Below are 14,868 nucleotides of genomic sequence, written 5' to 3'. Positions count from 1 at the left end.
GAATTTCAACGGTGCTATTAGATTTTCAGAGAAATGTTTAGATTAAAAGATATCACGATTTTCCGACGCCAGGACGTGATATCTTTCAAAATCGATAAAAAGCGAAATTACTCTGAAATGGTTGAGAATCGGACCATGGACAATATGAACTTTTTTGTTCATTTTAGGGTGAAGAATCTACTGGAGAAGTTTGTAGCACGAGTAGCAATTCACCCTGTATATATATATTTGTGTGTGTGCGCATTATACTATGCTACTATACTAGACTGAATTATGTACTATTGTGTTAAGATTATTAATTATATTTATTAATTATTAACACCATTTATTATTTATTTATTTGTTATTTATTAGTAGCGTACATTAAATTAGCATTGTTATATTTAAGCCATAATTAGAAAGACACCTTGTAAAAATGAAAATTATAATTAAGAAATTACGATAAATTGATATAATTATCTGTTAGAGCTGAATAAAATAAAATGTTAAAAGTTTCCTGACTTCGGTAAGAGAGGACCCTATGGTCCTATGTAAGCTTCAGGTTAATAAACTATTCATTCATTCATTCGTTCATTTTCTCTCTCTTACTCACTGACTTCCTCACTTCTGTCACTCACTCTTTCGTACATAATTCTATATTTTTGGAGAATAATCCAATCTAGATAACGTACAGATTTGTTCCTTTGTTGAACTTGTCACACCCCTTGAACAAAACTCATTTTAATTTTTTGGTCGAAATCATTGCCCAATGTTGTGTACATTTTTATAAAAAGTTAAAATATTGAAGTTGAACTTACGTTTGCTCACAATTCGATTTCGTTTAATGAAATTAGTTCAGTTTTTGGTCAGCTAGAATGGGGTTTCTGTTTCAACATCGAGAGCCCCATGAAGGCACAAAGTCCATTTCGCACAGATAAATTGAATTTCTCACCGCCAACCCCAACATCTGTCGAAGGATGAACAATAAATATCGATACAAGTTTGTTTAAAAATAACGTTTTTGACAGTTATCGTAAACCTTAAAGTTAAATATGTGTTAAATATGTTTACCTATTTCAAATTTGGTGGTAAGATTTTTTCCTTTGAGAAAAAGTTGTTTTGTCAAGTCTTATCGTAAGATGTGATAATATCAACGTTCCAATTAAAGGAACGAACATTAATGTTTATTACAGAAGTCGTTAGGGTGAGATGAGATTGGCCGGACGATTTGGAACAGTCCCAAAATTTAATCTCCCTCTTGTCCTTTAACTGTACGTCTAACGTTAATAATTGCCTTAAAAGGAAAGAATAAAAATCTCTTCGCAAGGAGATTTGTTTTGTCTGTGTCACACCAAATATGACCTATATATTTCACTGTAATAAATTAAATATTTAAAATAAGTGTTGGCATTTTACTACAATTTAATGTTACATAAACTAAATAAATCCGGCTTATATCTCACTCTTTTCGAATAGGCGCTTAGGCGTAACTTAACTGTTGCGTTTAGGCCAGGAAAGTCTTCCCTCGGGCAAACACTAGAGAAATGGTAAACACTCTCAACTGTCCTTGAGCTTCGTAAAGAACACAACCCCATTTCATATCTCTTGATTGTTTATTTAGTTCCAATTGCTTCGAAATTCACAATTTCTGGCTAAGGTTATCTGTATCGAATATTAATGTTTTATTTTTATTTTTTATTAATTTGACCTTTATTGAAAGTAAAAAGCTTTGAAAGTCGAATTTTAAAACTTTTCTTATCTCGGAATAATGGGAATATGGATAAATTAAATTTATATTCAATATATATTTTAAAAAAGTTTTTATCTATTCTACTATGAAAGTACACTGCTACTAGAGTAAGAAGAGCCAAAAAGGCTTTGTCGCTTAAAAGATCTATTCTGCCTACACATTTACTAAAATTACGATTATGTATATATATATATATATATATATATATATATATATAAAACGACACGCAAGAATGGCACATTTACGCAGAAAACAAACACTTTGAGTGAGTAGAAATGCTTTGATTGAATATAATTTTTTTTCCATTGTATAAATTCACTTTTTTCCACATCCTACATGTATTTGTTAAATTTAAACAATGTAAATCCCAGGCCCTGAAGAGGATCTCAATATAGATCGAAACGTTGGCACGATAAAGAAAATGTTTTTCTGAAACCTACATCACACCAGACCGCATCTCACGATATCTTAATAATTATCGACTAACGGTCACTAATCACCACACAAATAAGTTTTAAATTACCTAAAAAATCAGAAAGGAAATGCTCACTCTCGACAAACTCGCTTTAGAGAAATTCCTTTTCATCACTAATTCGATATTTTAATTAATAATTTAAAATTGTAAATATATGATCTGAAATTAAATATATTTTATTGTAGATTGTATATATTGATCGAACGCTTGACAAAGAAAAAAAAGAAAGAAATTTTTTTTTTAATAAACCGTTTTAATTATTATTCTAGTTACAAATTACACTTGTAATAAGGAAGTAAGGATGTTAGTGGCTAACAGGAAAATTCACCATATTTTCTGCGTGGTATGAACCTGAAATTGGTCATTGCCGATCATTTTGGTCTGTCTATCTTATCTAGGTTTGTTTGCCAAAAGTGTTTAAGCAGCAAATTAAAAAGAAAAAGGTCTGGCAAAGACTGGCCGGAACAATTATAAAATCCGAACTTAATCCATCTTATAAAACAAAGCTGACTTCTCAGCCGTTTTAGAGAATCACACAGACCCTATGTAGATGGCGAAATGCTGACAGACCGACTCAACGAAGATTGTCAGCCTAAGATGATCGGCTACGACCAAATGTTAATAAATATTTAAATAACCGGGGGTAAAAAAATAGTAAGATAAGTTACATCCGTCGAATAACTTGGGTAGTCCGAACTGCCGACTGTTCTTCTCTTGCGTTGTCATAAAGGTAAATGACTCCATTCCCATTCAATAATAGGAAGGCTAAAGGATAATCTTTACATTTCCCGAGATCAGTGAGGGCATTTGTACAAAATCCACTTTTCTTGATTTTGATCCTTTTTGGATTTTTCTTTTCACTGCCTGATGGATGATACTGTTGGTTCTTTCAAAGAAAAATCACGAACGGAAATGCGCTGTCATTTCTCCTTCTTAACGAGTATGGAGGTGTCTACCCCAAGTTTATGAAAATCGGAAACTTCACATACCTAAACGTGAAATCTAATCAATTATTATAATTTCGAGCAATTCTCAATGTGGGAATTGATTAATTAAAGGAAATTTAATAAGGAGGTAATTTTGAACAATCTTTTCATGGAATAATTAAACGAAGGGTCCTTTCCTTTATCAAATGTTATCCGAAAGGCTCCCAACCACTGATTTCTAATGAACGGATGTTAGACCTAATAACTTGATTAAAAGAGCAATTGAATTAGCCGGCCTTCTGGGATCTAAGGAATTTCTCTACTAGGATTGTCTTCTTTGAGTTTAAAAGGAATTCCTCACGTTCCTCCTCAAAACTTATTCTTGTCGTCCAACTATCATAAACTTTTAATTTTAAACTGGCACATATATTTTTCAAGCTGGTAAATTATTTCGGTAGAAGCGGAATTGCCTAGGAGATGCAATTAACGAGTTTTTTACCCCAGATTCTCGTAATCTCATTATATGCTTGCCACATTTGACCAAGCGGCTTGACGCTTATAAATCGTCGGTAAATATTCCACATCCCAATCCAGTTTCATTTTTTCACCCATCCGTGCCGAGAGGTTTTTACGACCGTGGAAATCGTTAATGACAACCGAAATTCAAATTATCAAAGACGGTACTACAGTTTTATTTTACACGTTTTGTAATTACTGGGAATTGCGGTACCATAATAACGTCATTTTGTCCTGCCAGTGCATTTTACTCTTTTCGTATACATTCGACGAGAAAATATTTTTCTCAATTAGAATAAATATAATTTGTAATTTAGTCGATTCCGATCATCTTCGTCTCCTATATTCGATCTTTTGTTATCTGTAAGCAAATCATTGATACGTATTAATTTCGGTTGATAATTATATTAACTTGCATAGTCTGATGCAAGTCGTATATATAAGTAAAGTCGATTGTAGTTCGAAATTTAGTTCGGTCGTTACCAGACCAAAACAGTGAGGAGATGCCGAGGGAAATTATGTATGTATATTGTATATTAACGTATATTGCAGATTGTTCAGAAATCGTGAGATGCGGTCTGGTGTGATGAGGTTTCAGAAAAATTTTCCTTATCGTGCCAACGTTTCGATCTTTGAGATCATCTTCAGGGCCTGGGATTTACAAAGATTGTTTAAATTTAACAAATACATGTAGTATGTGGAAAAAAGTGAATTTATGCAATGCAAAAAAAAATATATTTTTTATATTAAATCAAAGTATTTCAAAGTGTCCCACTCTCAACACAACACGCAAGAATGGCACAATTACACAGAAGATAAACACTTTGAGCCCTGAAGATGATTTGAATAAAGATCGACATGTTGGCACGATAAAGAAAATGTTTTTCTGAAACCTACATCACACCACACCGCATCTCACGATTTCTTAATAATTATCGATTAACGATCACTAATCACCAAACACGTATTTTGCAGAGCTCAAAAATCCCCGCCAATGCGGAGTCCCACTGCACACAACCAAATACATATAGAATAATAATAATATAAATACTTTCCTTACAATGAAAGAAAAATAGTTTACTGATTTATTTATTTTTATGGTTGTTACTCTCTATGGATTTTAGTTATGTAGAAGTTTAGAATTTGGGATTAAATCTAAATCTGTTGCATATTTGCATTTATCTTTTCATTTAATTATACATATTATTATTTCAAAATTACAAACCAATAAAATATCCTTTGTAACAGGGTAGAATTTTTTTAGACTTTATATTGAAGTGTTTTACAGAGTTATTTAAATGACCTTTAAATTCATAGAAGTTGTCTAAGTTTTGCCGTTCTGTAACTCTCATTTTTATTTCCTAACCATTCTGTACTTTATATCTAATATTGCTAATAAAATTGCTTTAGTATTTTTTCTGATTTTTCTTGAAGTTCACCTATGTGTTGTAACTTAACTACAAAACCTTAACGTTTCATTTATGATGGAATGGCATAGTACTTTTACCGCTATTTTTTTTTCTCTCGCCATTGTTTTTAGCTTATTGTTCTTATCCTAAGATTTTTAACAAGCACACTATTATTCTAGCCTAATAAAACCACGAGCCCTATGGGCCATGTATGTGAAGGGACAGGGTGTCCGTTCTTGTGGGTTTTCTATATAAGCCTACTACAAATAATTATCTATAATAGACAATTTTAAGTCCAGAAAGTGTTAAACAACTAACGTTTCTGATTTCGTGGTGAATTTCATGTTAGGGTGTAAAAAATTAATTAATTGGAGAAATTTTCATAAATTCTCTAGTGTTTTCGTCCAACCATACTTTTCAGTTATTGAATTGATATACTCACTCTCTCATAACATTTTTTTTATTTTATAAGCAAACTAAATTCACCACTATGTATACTTCGAGTGGAAATCTCACAATAAATAATGCCCCAATATCATTTTTTTTTTAACCGCACTCATAACTTCGTCTTGATGTAATGCATATGAGCTTTAATATTACAATTGTGTGTAAAAAATCAGAGGTCAAGTGAATTTGCAAGGAAGAAACATTCAATTACTTTATCAAGTTTTTGAGCAATCATCTTTGAAACTATGTCGAATTATGAATTTGCTAATTATTTAACCGCATAAATCATTAGAAATAGTTTAAAGTCTTGTGAATGGAACATATTCCTGGAAAGCTTCACGAAGGAGCTGAGTGTTTTCCTTGGTTGACCTTATCCTTGATTTTTTTATATACAATGAAGAATTGTCCTTATCTATTTTGTATTTCCATAAAAAGCTCAACTCGTGTTCGAGCCGATTTAATATGAACGTACGAAATTTAAATAATTATTTTCATACTAGTACAGACCCAATTAAGTTTCGAATTGTTTTAAGTTGGTGTTCTTCTTACGTTTTGGCAAACTGCTTTTGTGCTGATAAATATTATTTCCGAGTATAATACTTTTTTGCATTTATAATGAAGTTAATAAAAAATCTATGCAGAAATTTAATCATAATGAATGGTTATAGTTCGATTTAACTTTTCACTAAGGTAAACATTTCTGCGAGCATAATGCCACCCCGTAAAAACAAATTACTTCTTGTCGTTGGTTACATGAACTTTAACTTTTGACTTTTTTCTTACGCTAGAAGCTTATTTTACTTTATGCCAAGTATTTAGTTTCCACTTGAGGATCAGAGTTTTATGGAATTTTCCGAGTTGTTCTCTTCTTACCGTTCGAGTCGAAACCGCTTTAATCTTCTGGAATTTTCCTATTGGTTATTATGAGATAAATTTGGTTGTTATCTTCAACAGTATTTTCCGTGCAATATACTTTCTATCGATCATTCTAATCTTCTTTTAAATAATTAATAAATTATTTTAAAAAATAATGCCGGTCGTTTTCTGTCGTCGGATTTCCTGAGCGCTTAATACATACATATCTTGATGGATGTCTATTTTCTGACTGTCTTCTATTTTTTGACTAGGGTTTTTCGCTTTTCGTATTAAAATGTAACTTTTATCATTGAAAATCTTTAATTTTATAATATGAAAAACGGTTTGGAACTACCGAACATTGGAAAGAACTTCGAACTTTTCTCTTAAAGTCTGCAGGGTTTCGACCGTGATCTTTTCCTATCATTTTTGTCTAGATATTCTCGGACAGACAAAATAGCGAAGAGAGGCAGTCCAAAATGTTCGGAAACGACCAAATTACATTGCAGAGATGATTTTATTAATAAAAAATATTAGGTATAAGACATATACAAGCAGAATAAAAGTACAGGTTCCACACACCGTCAATAGAAAATCTCAAACTATTTTTATGAATTTGTCCAAGCGTTACCTTTGTAATTTTTATAGGTTTAGTTGGGTAAATTTGTCTCGTTATAATTGTAATTATTAGTCAGAAACCTAATTTTGAACATTGAATATAAAGGTCTTGTCGTGAAATTCAAGGTGAAAATAAACTCTGCTCAGCGAATAGCACCCAAGATTAAATGGAAAACGCTACCAGAAAATTTTGAATCAGATCATTATTCAATTTTGGCTATCTTACAAACAGAATCGAGTATAATAGCAAAAGCCACTACCCAGAGATGGCTATGCAAAAAGCAACTTGGGAAAATTATACCCAGTTTTTAGGCTGTCAGGTCGAGAAAGAAAAGTCAGAACGCTATGAGAAACTGATCGAGATAATCAACCAAGCCGCTGAGCACTGCATCCCGCGGATAAAAGAAAAAAGCAAATCAAAAGGCTGTCGCCCAGGAAGAAAACCAAAATACAGGTGGGACGAAGAACGTCAAGTTGAACGGGAAAAGAAGCTGAAAAATTCAAAAAAATATAAGAAAAACCCGACCCAAACCACCTTTAAAAAAGCCCAACAATCGGCAGCAATATGGAGAAAGTTTTTAAATGGAAAGAGGAGAGAAAGTTGGCGAAACTTTGCAAACTCACTTAATAGAGACACATCAATTGGCTGAGTGTGGGATAAGACAAGGAAAATAAAAGGAATAGAACAACACCAGACAAGAACCACAACATACATAGAAGAAACAATGAACCTGGTAGCCCCACCATTAGCACAGGAGAACATAACAGCCGACGATATAGAAGTGAATATTACCGATGAAATAGACAGCCCATTCACAATTGAAGAGCTAGAAAAATCTATATCAACTGGAAAACGTACATCCCCAGGTTATGACCAAATCAATAAGGAAATACTAAGATATCTACCAACCATGCAATGTTAATCCTTCTGAAGATCTTAATGAAGTGTGGATGAATGGACACACAGTAGAACAATGGAATTATCAAGTCATCGTTCCTATAAGCAAAACAGGTAAACCAGCAGACTAGCCTATTTCATATAGACCAATCACGCTATCCTCCAGTGTGCATAAAAACTAAATTGGAGTGGTATGTGGAAAAACGTAACATTTTACCGCATTTCCAAAATGGTTTCCGCAAGCACCATAGCACCTATGATAATCTAGCAAGTTTCCTAAATGAATGCGACAAGAACATGCTAGAAAAGAAAACCACATTGGCCATATTATGCGATATTACTAGTGCGTACTCAAACGTCAATGTTAACCTGTTAAAGCAACAAATGATAAAACTGAACATACCACCTCGGATTACTCGTACAGTTATAAATATAATTAAAAAGAAAACCCTATTCTTCCAGGTCGATGGGTAATTACATGGACCTCGACAATTTTACGAGGGGCTCCCCCAAGGAGCCGTCCTAAGCCCTATCTTATTTTCAATATATACAGCCTCACTAAAATACATAGCCTCAGTTGACGTAAAGTTTTCGAAATTCGATGACGACATTACAGTATACACAAACGTAAAGGACCCAGAAGAAGCAATAGAAAAAATAACACCCATTCTCGAAAAGTGTATCCACTGGAATAACGACCTGGGGCTAACCCTATCAGAAGGAAAGAGCGCTGCAATGTTTTTTACGGGGAACAGACGTACCTAACCAACGAGTCTAAAATGTGGCGCTCTAAAGATAAAGACATGGAACACACACAAGTTCTTGGGAGTCATACTCGGCCAAAAATTGCTCTGGAAACCCCACATTGAACATACAGAATCGAAGATAGTTAAAGCGTTAAATGTGCTAAGGTGTATAGCAAGGATAAAATATGGAGCACACCTCAATGTATGTACGCTCATTTATAAGTCGCTGGTCCAGTCAAGAATAGACTACGGGAGCATCTTTTACGCAAACGCAGCGAAAACTCTTTTAAGACGAATCGACAAAGTACAGTACAGAAGCTGCCTTGGGGCATTGAAATAAACGTGGCACGAAAGCCAGACGCGATTAAATACTGCTACGAGACCGACAATTGCAGCGTTATCAAAGTAGTATACACAGATGGGTCAAAGTCAGACAATGGAGCGAGCGCAGCAATAATGACAACAGAAGGTGCAATATCTCAAAAATGGAAGCTTCCGGAAATAACCACCAATCGGCAGAGAGCATTGCCATACTACAAGCTCTTAAGAATCTAGCCGCAGAAAATCTAACACACGACGACGCAGACGTCGTATCATACAGCCTTAGCGTACTAACGGCTTTAGCACATGCTAAAACTGACGAAAACCCACTGATAGAGGGAATACTAGGGGTACTTGCCGAATTGAGAAAAAACGAAGTAGAAGTTCACTTCATATGGGTCAAAGCACAGGATATAAATAAATACAACAAGGAAGTAGACCTATTCGTAAAAGATGCTGCAAAAAATGGGAGCCCATTTAAATTGATAACAACATGCGATATCAAAACACACATCAGTAAAATGGCCAAAAAAATTGGCAAAAAGAATACGTCGAATTTAAACGAATTAAAAGGAAATATCATGCAAGAATCCAACCCGCCATTCCCTACAAGCCATGGTTCCACAGAATGACCAGACCAAGGAACTTTTTCACTACCATTATAGACTTAGAACTTAACCCAACCAACTTCCTCACCATCTAGCAAAAATATCCCTCATAGAAAGCACAAATTGCGACTGTGACGGAGAAACATATGCCGACCCGGAACATGCCATATTAACATGCCCCAGCAGAATCAAAGGTAGAGACGAATTATATGAGAATTTAAGAAAGCACGGAGTAGCGTTCCCAACAAATATAGCAACTATATTGAGCGGCACTAAAAATATACATAATATACAATATAAAAGGCAACAATAACACGTATTAAAAATAGATAGTAAATTCTATAGACGGGTGTCGGCGAGGGTTGGTGCCATGCTGCTCCCCCGAGTTTCGCGGATACCGAAGGAAAACGCATGGCCGGTGCATTGAGGCAAAGCCAGAAAAAAGGTGAAAGTAACTTCATTTTAGGGTTTACCCTGATCATCGATTAACACTTGTTAGAATATGCATTAACTTTATTTTCGAACTGGCACGTCTTTCATTAAGTAAGAGACGGGTTAGTTGTTCGATGAAAATTAAACTTGTAAATTGCTTCGATAAAGCCCCACACCACAGCAGATCTAATTAAGCTTCTCCAAAGATTGTTTCCGACCTGGAGTTCGCAAATGGGTTAGGCCGTCGTGGCGTGTCGTGTTGGTGTGATGGAGGGGTTGTTTTCAGGGCTCGAGCCGTCCTCGACCCAGGCCTAACCTGATACAAAGGCGTAGACAGCTCTAACCCACCACCTGTGAATGATGTTCCCCACTAATTATAGAACTCTGTACTTGTAATTAACTGCACAGGAACCAGCCCAACCGTCACATCAGTCCGTCACTAACTTGGCTGACAATCTCGGTTTTTGCCATTATCATGCAAATACGGGCAACCTTCATCTCTCTCCTTGGATATAACAAAAAACGGGGATTATAATTGCCTTGAATAAATTATGCAATTTACGACCTTTCCAGTTTTAATTGCCGAGGTTTTCGTAATTGTTCGGCCCGACGCTGAATCATCATTCGCGGAAATTACTTTTTGTGAGGTTCGACCATCCACCCGCTAGAGATGCGGTTAGCTATGTTAAATTCTTTTTAAACACTGTTTATTTTCGTTTATTTGTGAGTAAAAAAAGTGGTCGATACATCCAACTCTTTAAATATGAAAAATTATTAGCAAAGTATCAAGTCAAAATATCACAATAGTCGGTGAAAATGAGTACAAAATTTCCAAAATGCATAACAACCGAGCAATATCTTACCGATGAAAGGAATTTTGTGTTGTGAACAAGCAGACAAAATTGCCAGAGGAGGATCTGCAAGACCAATTAGAGGACCGGAACCTGGGTAAACAAGGTCAAATGTAGTCGCCTTCATCTCAGAATGTGTCCACAAACAAAAGAGATGGATAAACTCTAGTGATTCCAGTAAACACTTGGTTAAAGAACCTGCACCATAACCGGCAAATACAATCCTACATTTAGGCAGAAGAAAACTTAGGAAAATAACAGGTATATAGAATTTGGCATTGAACGATGACCCCATTTGGAAAGTATGGAAGCAATTGCCATTCTTATTACCTTGCAATAAGTATATAAAGTGCAAAGGAACTCCTCAGTAGAGACCTAACCTACTACTACTAAGATGGGGTACTAAGATGACCCGAGAAAAACAATTGCAGCGATGACTATCAATGACCTTCTACTTCAGAAAGAGAAAAATGGAAACAATTGAACTGACCTGAAGAACTAGGAAACCGCAATAAGCCAAAACATCGTGCTTAGGTAATACTGAAAACTTATTCACTCAACAACAACTCCTCATCTCAGAACGAGTACATTCAAAATAAAATGAATGATAGGTGTCAGACGTAGTAAACCCTTGGTTAAAGAACCCTAACCAAAACATCTATAGCGGTTATTGGCATCTAAGAAAGCACCAACACAACATGGGTATATTTAATAACACCAGCAGGGTTTGTAGATTTTGGAATGATTACATTATCTCCCAGTTATATCTCCGACAAATGTAAAGGAACATCTCACTGGAGGAATAACCTAGAGTACAAGATGGCAGCAATGACAGTCAATGACCTACTATCCTACTCAAAATAAGCATCGTGTCAATTAAACTGAACTAAGGAACTATTAAAATAAGCGAAGAGTTTGGGAATACCAAAATGTATTGAGAATACCAAACTGCCGCTTCCTAGTGCCCTCAATAACAAGATACCTACTACCAAAAACGAAAATCACACTTACATTTTTTTGGGATCGCAAATATGCTAACTTGTCAGAACGTGACCAGCAGATCATAGTGATAGATTACCTACCAGCAAGATTTATTTCACCAGTAAAAATATCTAGATCGATCTCAAATAGTGCATTGCTAAAATAAAAACATGCTCCGAAATAAATTAAAAAGCAAGATGATATTTGATTAGACAGGCAAATCAGTCCCAGCAGAAAGATCCATGTTCGACTTCTCTATAAATTTAAATTTAGAATATTTTTTAATTAAGTTTTCTTTTTGTTTACTTTTTTTAATTATGTTAATATTTAATTATTTATTTATACGTTTATAAAACATTTTAAACTTATGTGTGGTGATTAGTGACCGTTAATCGATATTTATTTAGAAATCGTGAGATGCGATCTGTTGTGATGTAGGTTTCAGAAAAACATTTTCTTTATCGTGCCAACGTTTCGATCTTTATTGAAATCATCTTCAGGGCTCAAAGTGTTTGCCTTCTGTGTAATTGTGCCATTCTCACACTCACTGGGGCACTCTCAATACGACACGCAAGAATGGCACAATTACACAGAAGACAAACACTTTGAGCCCTGAAGATGATTTCAATAAAGATCGAAACGTTGGCACGATAAAGAAAATGTTTTTGAAACCTACATCACATCAGACCGCATCTCACGATCTCTAAATAGAAATTTTAAATATATATATGTATATATAAACACACACACACACACACACACAGGGTTGCCCCAATCGATTCAGCCACACTTCCAGATCTTATAGGAAATTGACCGCTGAGTAAAAAAGGTCCTATGAACCTGTGTCCGCAAACCCTTCAGTTCCAAGCTACAGGCAAAAAACCAAGAAAAACCACGTTTTTTTACCTTATTCGTGAAATTGTTAGTAAACCGTTAGCATGACTGTAAAACAGCTCGAAATAACATCTGTAGAGGATTAATTTCAGCGTCGAATGAGATTAAGCCCACTCTGATCGGCCGAAAATTTCATTTTGGGCGATTTTTCCAAGTTAGGGTGAAGGGGTACACAAAATTCACCATTTCTGACATATTAATCGAAAATTCACGACTTGAACACCCTATCAAAAAATTCTCAATACATTTTATTTATTGTAAAAAACCATTACAATAGCTTGAGCGAAAAATAGCGACAATTTTCTTTGTAATGTTTGTAACGGAGAATTTTTTGATAGGGTGTTCAAGTTGTGAATTTTCGATTTTGAAAATGTGAATTTTGATTAAATTTTCGGCCGATCAGGCTGATTTTACTCTCATTCGACGCAGAAATTAATCCTCTACAGTTGTTTCGAGCTGTTTTACGCTCAGGCTAACGGTTTACTAACAATTTCACGAATAAGGTCAAAAAATGTGGTTTTTTGCCTGTAGCTCGGAACTGAAGGGTTTGCGGACACAGGTTCAGAGAACCTTTTTTACTCAGCGTTCAATTTCCTATACGATCTGGAAGTGAGGCTGAATCGATTGGGGCCACCCTGTGTATATATATACATGTTTAAAATATTTTATAAACGTATAAATAATTAAAAATTAACATAATTATTGGTTAATTTGTCATAAGGTCATAAGATAGAACATTTGAAATATCATGGTCTATTGTGTAAATTATAACCTTCAGTTTCATGAAACTCGGAATAAATTTACTTTTATTAATTGTTAACTTTTTTTAATATATATTTGATGGTGTTTTTGTATTTTAATTCATAACAGCTCGAGAGGGAGAGTGGACAAGCGGGCAGCACCCTTAAATCGATATTCTTTTAAAAAATAAAAATTTTATGAAAAGTGTGTTTTTGGTCGTTTCCGGCTGTGGAGTAGAGGGAGGACAAGATATATTTTTTTTTCTTTTTTTGAGGGTTCGCAACAGCAGAGGTCATATAAACCCTCAGTGTGCCGGTGTTTTTGAAAAAAAAGCCCATTTGTAAGTATGTCGGGTTCAAATGCAGGACCGCTGGGTTCGAACCCGGGACCTTTACCTTACAGTGATGAGTGCCGGTCAACGCCTAAACCGTTGCTGCCACCGACGGCCCCTTAAATTTTCTTTATTAAAATAAATTATATACGGGCGTGATCATCGTGATCGTTCTTGTTTTATTTCCGATAGAAGTTATTGAATTTGGCCGGTTGATACGAACGTAAATGAATCCTTTGTATTCGGTAGTTCTCATCTCATCTGGCGAAGCCTATCTTCTCTTTATTGTCTAATCAATCATGTTTCCACTTCGCACCATAATCATTGACGTTTCATCAAGGCTGAATGGATTACAATCAGCTCCGAAGCCTTCCCACCTTTTCTGTTTGCGCTTATCATTTTATTGCGAATACACATTCACATATGAAACTGTATAAATATACTTTATTCTTTTAATAAAATGGAGAATTATCTCATTCAGTGTAAACTCACCTTTTACATTCGTTATGTTAGAAGTGATAAGTTTTCATATTGTAAGTAGATGTTTATATTTGTTAACCTTGTAAATTAGTAATAATAGTTTTAAAATTCTGATGATGGGATTTCTTATAAGCATGACGTAACTGAGAATTTTCTTTTCTTTCAAACTGACCTTACACTTGATTTTTTAGCGTAATATTAAAATTTATGGAGAATTATAAATATTAAAATTTTGTCTGGTTCATCACCGCTGCTAGTAGAATCCGATCAGGTTTTTTTTTAGCGTGATAATTATTATTTAACTATACTCAACGGCCGTTAACTGGCTAAATAGAAAGTCAATATAAAGCCCCTTGAGATGAATTGTCTACAGTATATTGTAGTCGGCTTATTCGTTTTTATCTTCTTTTCTATCCCGTTTTACATAAACGAAGCAATTCTGGTTGAAGTGCTCGGAATTAACATGTCTGAATGAGAAATTTCCTCCTTGGGATATCACTAAGAGGCAGGATTTCTCAACAAAGGGAAAGAAGAGACGCCTCCTAATGGTCTCGAAGAACCCTTTCCCAAACACTTCCTGCAAGAGACGTAAAAACGGCTTAATGGAAAG

The 14,868-nt window shown here is 34.8% G+C and overlaps 1 protein-coding gene across 2 annotated transcripts in view; it reads left to right on the top strand.

The window, feature by feature from the left end:
- LOC106674389 (peripheral plasma membrane protein CASK) overlaps window positions 1-14,868 on the top strand; it is a 377,414-nt gene that overhangs the window by 323,455 nt on the left and 39,091 nt on the right. The gene's annotated exons all lie outside the window — the stretch shown is intronic.

This window comes from Cimex lectularius, unplaced genomic scaffold (assembly GCF_000648675.2).
Source record: "Cimex lectularius strain Harlan isolate CLEC.00 unplaced genomic scaffold, Clec_2.1 scaffold188, whole genome shotgun sequence".
Classification (NCBI taxonomy): Eukaryota; Metazoa; Arthropoda; class Insecta; order Hemiptera; family Cimicidae; genus Cimex; species Cimex lectularius.
Note: the sequence above shows the minus strand (reverse complement) of the source record. Positions and strands in the feature narration are given on the sequence as shown.